This window comes from Dermacentor albipictus, chromosome 1, assembly GCF_038994185.2.
Source record: "Dermacentor albipictus isolate Rhodes 1998 colony chromosome 1, USDA_Dalb.pri_finalv2, whole genome shotgun sequence".
In the NCBI taxonomy this organism is placed as follows: Eukaryota; Metazoa; Arthropoda; class Arachnida; order Ixodida; family Ixodidae; genus Dermacentor; species Dermacentor albipictus.
In genome coordinates this window covers 467,403,294-467,409,536 of record NC_091821.1, presented here as the reverse complement: position 1 = coordinate 467,409,536, position 6,243 = coordinate 467,403,294, and positions in this window count along the sequence as shown.

Here is a 6,243-nt window from a genome sequence, read left to right as displayed (position 1 = left end):
TCGGGATTTGAAAACATTCATCGCAATTTACCATGATTTCCATGGAGGATGGAAGTGTGCCTTGGAAGCAGCAGTCAGGCACCACAATCATTCTCATACCATGGGATTAGGATGCACGCCTAACTTTGCTGCATCAGGCGAAGCATCTTGGCTACCGGCCGACTACGACCTTGGAATCGTTGGGAAAGTAGATCTGCAGGAAAGGCGCAAAACAGAAGAGGAGCTTTCACGCTACAGATCAACAATGAAGAGACACTTCGATCGGCGACATAGCCCAAAGATGCCTGTAATAGAGCCTGGAGATACAGTTTTAGTCCGGAGGAGTTTAGATGGCCCGAAGTCCAAATTTTCTGGGCCCTACACAGTGATAAAGACCGTCAAGCAACAAGGAATCTTGAAATCGCTACACTATTTGGGACCGGAAGGAAAAACTGAAATAGCAACAGTGGGAAATGTCATACCCTATCATCCCAGGAGGGATGAAAACCGAAGTCCGGGAGGATGTGATGTTCCGGCGAAGAAGAAGAAGACAGAAGAGACAAGAACAGCAGGGGAGAAGAGAAAGAAGTGATCAAGATGGATACCTGTAAATAAATGAGTGTATTTTAACTCGTACTTTATATCTATCTATCTATCTATCTATCTATCTATCTATCTATCTATCTATCTATCTATCTATCTATCTATCTATCTATCTATCTATCTATCTATCTATCTATCTATCTATCTATCTATCTATCTATCTATCTATCTATCTATCTATCTATCTATCTATCTATCTATCTATCTATCTATCTATCTATCTATCTATCTATCTATCTATCTATCTATCTATCTATCTATCTATCTATCTATCTATCTATCTATCTCATAGAGTTTCTCACTATAACACCTAGAGGGTAATCTGGCGCCACCGTCTATGGGAGTTTCTTAAGGGGGCACCGTGCCGTCATGGGAATGACGGTATATGTGTCTGCGAGGCTCGTGTTGGCTGGTGTTGTAAGAGGCTTCGTCTAAAATGTGGATATGGCTACGCAAATAACGCGTTCTCAAAGTAAAATCTTCATAAAATGTTTCCATTCACGCATATTATGTCTTTACTCAACCACGATGCGTGACCAAGCGAAGAAAAGCAAGAACAGACGACCAACTGTTTCAAAGCGAGCGCGAACCTTGTCTTCTGTCCTCCAACTTTAGCGGCCCGCTGATACTTTTTACGTAACATGTAGTCGTACACCCAATAACAAGTTCTCATAGTTAAACAAAACATGTTTTCGCGTAATAATAAAGCTAAAACAGCTTTTCATGTGCTGTTCTAGTAGAAAATGAATCATTGTGACAGACGGAATGGTACTTGCCAAGCGCGTTTTCAAGGTGTCCCGTGTCTACGAGAACGATGCCAATCCGAATCCACAATATACCGGCATTCCCATGCATACCAGAGCGCAGCAGCGCCAGATTTCGCTCTAGGTAATGTAGTGAGAAACTCTACTATCTATCTATCTATCTATCTATCTATCTATCTATCTATCTATCTATCTATCTATCTATCTATCTATCTATCTATCTATCTATCTATCTATCTATCTATCTATCTATCTATCTATCTATCTATCTATCTGTCTGTCTGTCTGTCTGTCTGTCTGTCTGTCTGTCTGTCTGTCTGTCTGTCTGTTCGTTCGTTCGTTCGTCCGTCCGTCCGTCCGTCCGTCCGTCCGTCCGTCCGTCCGTCCGTCCGTCCGTCCACTTACGCCGACAAAGCGGCCCAAGTTTCCTATCAGCGTGGGCCACTAGGTGGGTCCTCATGCTGGCGATGCCGTCGTGGTCATTCTATCATCGTAATTTCAGCTTCGAGATGTGATTATTCTCATACACTCGTCGTCACGTCATGATCGTCACACACTTGTCGTCCGCTTCTTGCCCTGATATCATCGTCAAGCCATCTTTGTCAGTGCGTCATCGTCATACTGTCGCCGTGACGGCATCGTGGTCGCTCGGTTTGTTGCGTGCCCTCGAGCTATCCTATCGGCCTCCTGATTTCCCGTTATGTCGGTATGTCCCGGCACCCAAACTATCCAACATTCCCGACCCCACTGAGGAACCCGAGCCGGTAGCCCAAAGCTATTCAGAGATACTCAATTACTACAGAGGCATCAGACGAAAATACCCACCCCCTCACAAACAACTAAACAGAGAAGACGCCGTAGCATGGCGACAGCTACAAACGGGAACATTCCCGTGCTTAAACATGCTAAGCAAGATCTACCCCACGCAGTACGAGAGCAAGTGCCCATGGTGTGGAGACAAACCAACCCTATATCATACCACATGGGCTTGCCAGAAAACAGAAGGGCTAGCCATAATAAAAAACCCGAGTGCGGAACAGTGGGAGAGGATGCTATCCAGCGACACCCTGAAAGTCCAACAAGGACTAGCAAGGCGTGCACGCAGGGCAGCTACCCTCAGCGGAGCCCTGGACTAGGGGAACCGACCCTGGAGAGAAGATGGAAGACTCCATCTGATGCCGCAAAAATCACTGCAAAACAGAGCATATAAACGTTTTTCATCATCATCATCATTATCATCGTAGTCGCTTCATCTTCGTCCTTATACATTCGCCATCAGACTCTCGTGACACCCTCATCATCACGCCATCCTCGTCACAGAGTCGCCGTCATACCATTGTAGTCACGCGGCCATCATCACTTTCTCGTTTTTCTATCCTCATCACTTTAGTAACGCCATCGCATACTTCGCATGACGTTGTCGTCATACCTCCGTCCTGGTTCCAACGAGGTAAACCCTTGTCATTCTGGCGTAATAGTGCTGTCACCATACAATCATAATTAGGCCGCCTTTTTCATCGCATTGTCATCATCCGTCGGGCAGTCGCTATTATGCATTCACTGTCAGAACGTCCCATTGTCGTCATTCTCTCGTGGTCGTGCCATCGTTGCTCACTCCAGCTCCGTAGCCAGACTATTGTCATTGTCGTCGTCGTCAAGCCATAATGTCATACACTTTTAATCCCACTGACCTCGTGCCGTTGTCATGCCATTGTCACCATTGCATCGTCGTCATACAGTCGTCGGCATGCAACACCGTCATATCGGTGTTGTGATTGCGTCGCGGTCGCTTCATCGTCGTCATTCTAATTTCATCATCCGACTCTCGTCGTCACGCTATTGGCGTCACATAATCGTCGTTATACAGCTGCTGTCTTGTCGTCTTCATCATGTCGTCGCTTTGCAATCGCCATAACTTCAGTAACATCATCCCACGTCCGTCATGCCAACGTCGTCATACCATCAGCGACGTCATTCCTTCATCAACCCATCGTACTCATGCTGTCATGCTTTATAATCGTGATCAGACGCGGTTGCCATGACATTTTTATCCTTGCAGCCTCGTCAGACAGTCGTTATCATGCATCCGTTGTTATGCAGCCACCTTCATGCTGTCGTGGTGGCAACGTGTCGTCACTCCTGATTGGCCATCCGGTTATCATTGTCACGGCATCCTCATCATACACTCGCCGTTATCCCATTATCGTCACGTCGGCATCACCACGCTGTCGTCGTTATACCATCGTAATCATTTACGAATAATCTCATTGTCGTCATAACGTCGTCATCATAAAGCCTTGTTCCTTCCAGCGACGTCATTCTTTCTTCGCCATTCTATTGTAGTCACCGTGTCGGCATCATAGATTCGTCCTTAAGCTGCCATGCCCATGGGCGACCATGCAAAGCGAGTACCACAACAATGTCCAATGATATAGCCACATAGCTATATAGCCATATAACCAACGGAAGTCTCAGAATGACCTCTACAGATGTTAAATAAACGACTTCAGAAATACGATTTGTCTCTACATTGCTTGCGTGCTAATCGCACGAACGTCCACAGTCATAGTGAAATGCGTTCTACAGTAACATGTGTTTCACATGGAAGTGTAGCAAGCGAGATTTCTATTTTTCGTAGCCAAAGCGCAACAAAATGCACTAAGGCACATAAGACAACACACAGCATTGCGCCGCGTCGTGTGTTGTTTCGTGTGCCTTCTTCGGTTGTGACGTTTTGCCTGCGCTACAACAAATTGGAATTATATCCTGCCTCTCCACTTCCCTACCCGATGGGTACTCAAGCGGTACAAAAAAATAAAGAAAGTAAGCAGAGTGATAGAGAGGTTATGTTGCGTCACATAACTTTAGAACTTCCAATATATGCCCGTCAGATCCAACACTCGGTTACGTTAGTAGATATATGAATGCTGAACGTGTTGCAGTTCATCATGTGTTCAGTTATACTGCTTTCTTGGAAAAAATTTTGTTTTAGCAGCACATGCCATGGTATAAGGTATAACAATGGAAGGCGATAAAAAGTGCCAATTTCAAGTTTTCGCAAGAGCGACATATTCATGATTTAACTAGCGCACGAATTCAACTGCATGAAAAGTGCAGAAGTTGTTACATACACTTAATGGTTTCGTCATTTATTTGCTTCGAACAGCATATCCACATTGCATAGAAATTTGTAAAGAATCGTGTATGTTGCAGCATTGTTTTACAATCTAGCAGCATTTTTTACATTGCGTGTTTCTGCGATGGCTGTCTCAGATTATCAAAAATTAATGATTTTAAACAAATTGAATGTATTGAACCTTTATTACAGTGGAGCTGCTAGAACCTCGCTGGGTTTCTCTTGATGCCCGCAGCTTCGCCGAGCTGGGGAGAGAGAGCTGAGGCAGACTGAAAGCAGACTACAAAAATAACATCGCGCAGCATAGCGACACGGCGAGGGTGGGTCGAGCCTAGAGGAGGAGAAGGAGAAGCAGGCACGCGAGTGAGTAACGCGGCGCCGATGTGTTCTTTCTCCTGTGGCGCGCAGGGCAGGAGGAAAAAGGACACAGCGCAAAAAAGATGAGGACACGACAGAGCGACACGTACACAGCGATGGCTTACAACAGTTTGTTCATGAAGCCATAAAGGGATAAATATACGGGGTGCTACCGTGCGCAATATGTGAATGATCGGCAAAAAACCCGGAACGTCTTTTGCAATGCTGATAATGACAGCCCCGTACCTACAGAGCACACGAAACGCTTGCCATTCAAACTCTGTAAAGATACGGCATTTCCCGAGATGAAATTGCGCATAGCTGTAGCGGAACTTCTGCCAGGAATGGAAAATTAGTGATGCCGAAGGCAATGCGTCACTGAACAGTGGGCGCCGCTTGGATTATCTGATACTTGCGCATGTGATACACAGGCCGGGATTACAGGGGGTGCTGTTCTGAGCACGGGAGCCGAGAAGCTGTAACGCGGCGGCACCGAGTCCTTGCGCCTGGGCCACTGCATTTTTATTGCTTTCGTCATTTTGTTTTTTGAGATCAATGCATGACCTTGCTTTCTTGCTGACTTGCTTGCGTGCTTCCTATATTTAGATACTTACCCGCTATGGGGGATTGGCCACGAAGCCACAGGGTAAACGGAGGAGTGGAGATGAAACCTTAGTAAAAGCGCATATCAAGGTAAAGTGCACATTGTACAACAAAATAAGCAAACTGAATTAACTAACTTTAGAGACATTATTCTTACTTCAGAGGCAAACGTTTGCTGTACGAAAGGGCAACAAATTTGAAGGTGATATATAAAATTTAATTTCGACTGGCCATTTCAAGAAATAAAAGTTCACGCAGAAACTCCTCTGAGAGTTCTGTAATCTTGCGTAAGTATTGTGCCACTTGCTTATCTCTGCGATACCCGGTATCATTATCAAACTGGATGAAACTCTTATGAAACTGACTCCAACCAGTATAAACCTTTATAAACCCTTATCGGTCGTTATCAGCCTCATCGGACTCGATCAGAGCCTTATCAACCCTTATCTGTCTATCAACATTAACGAAAATCTTCCGACCCTTATCAATCTTCTGTGCACTTATCAACCTTATCGGACATGATCTGACCCTTATATGTACTTATTAACTTTATCAGAATTGCTCTCCTTAACATAAATCCTTATTGCCTTTAGGACATTATTCATCTCTGTCTGAGCATTACAAACCGTGATGAGACCCATATAGCCCTTCATTACTCCTTATGAACTCAGTGACAGGTTATCTGTCTGAGTTGTGCCACGTGAAGCGCATAAGCCCTCAGGGGTCGGTGGCATTTCGGTCAGTGAAGGAAGGCCCCAACGGCAGGCACATCCCGCGATCATCGAAACGCATCGGGGATGG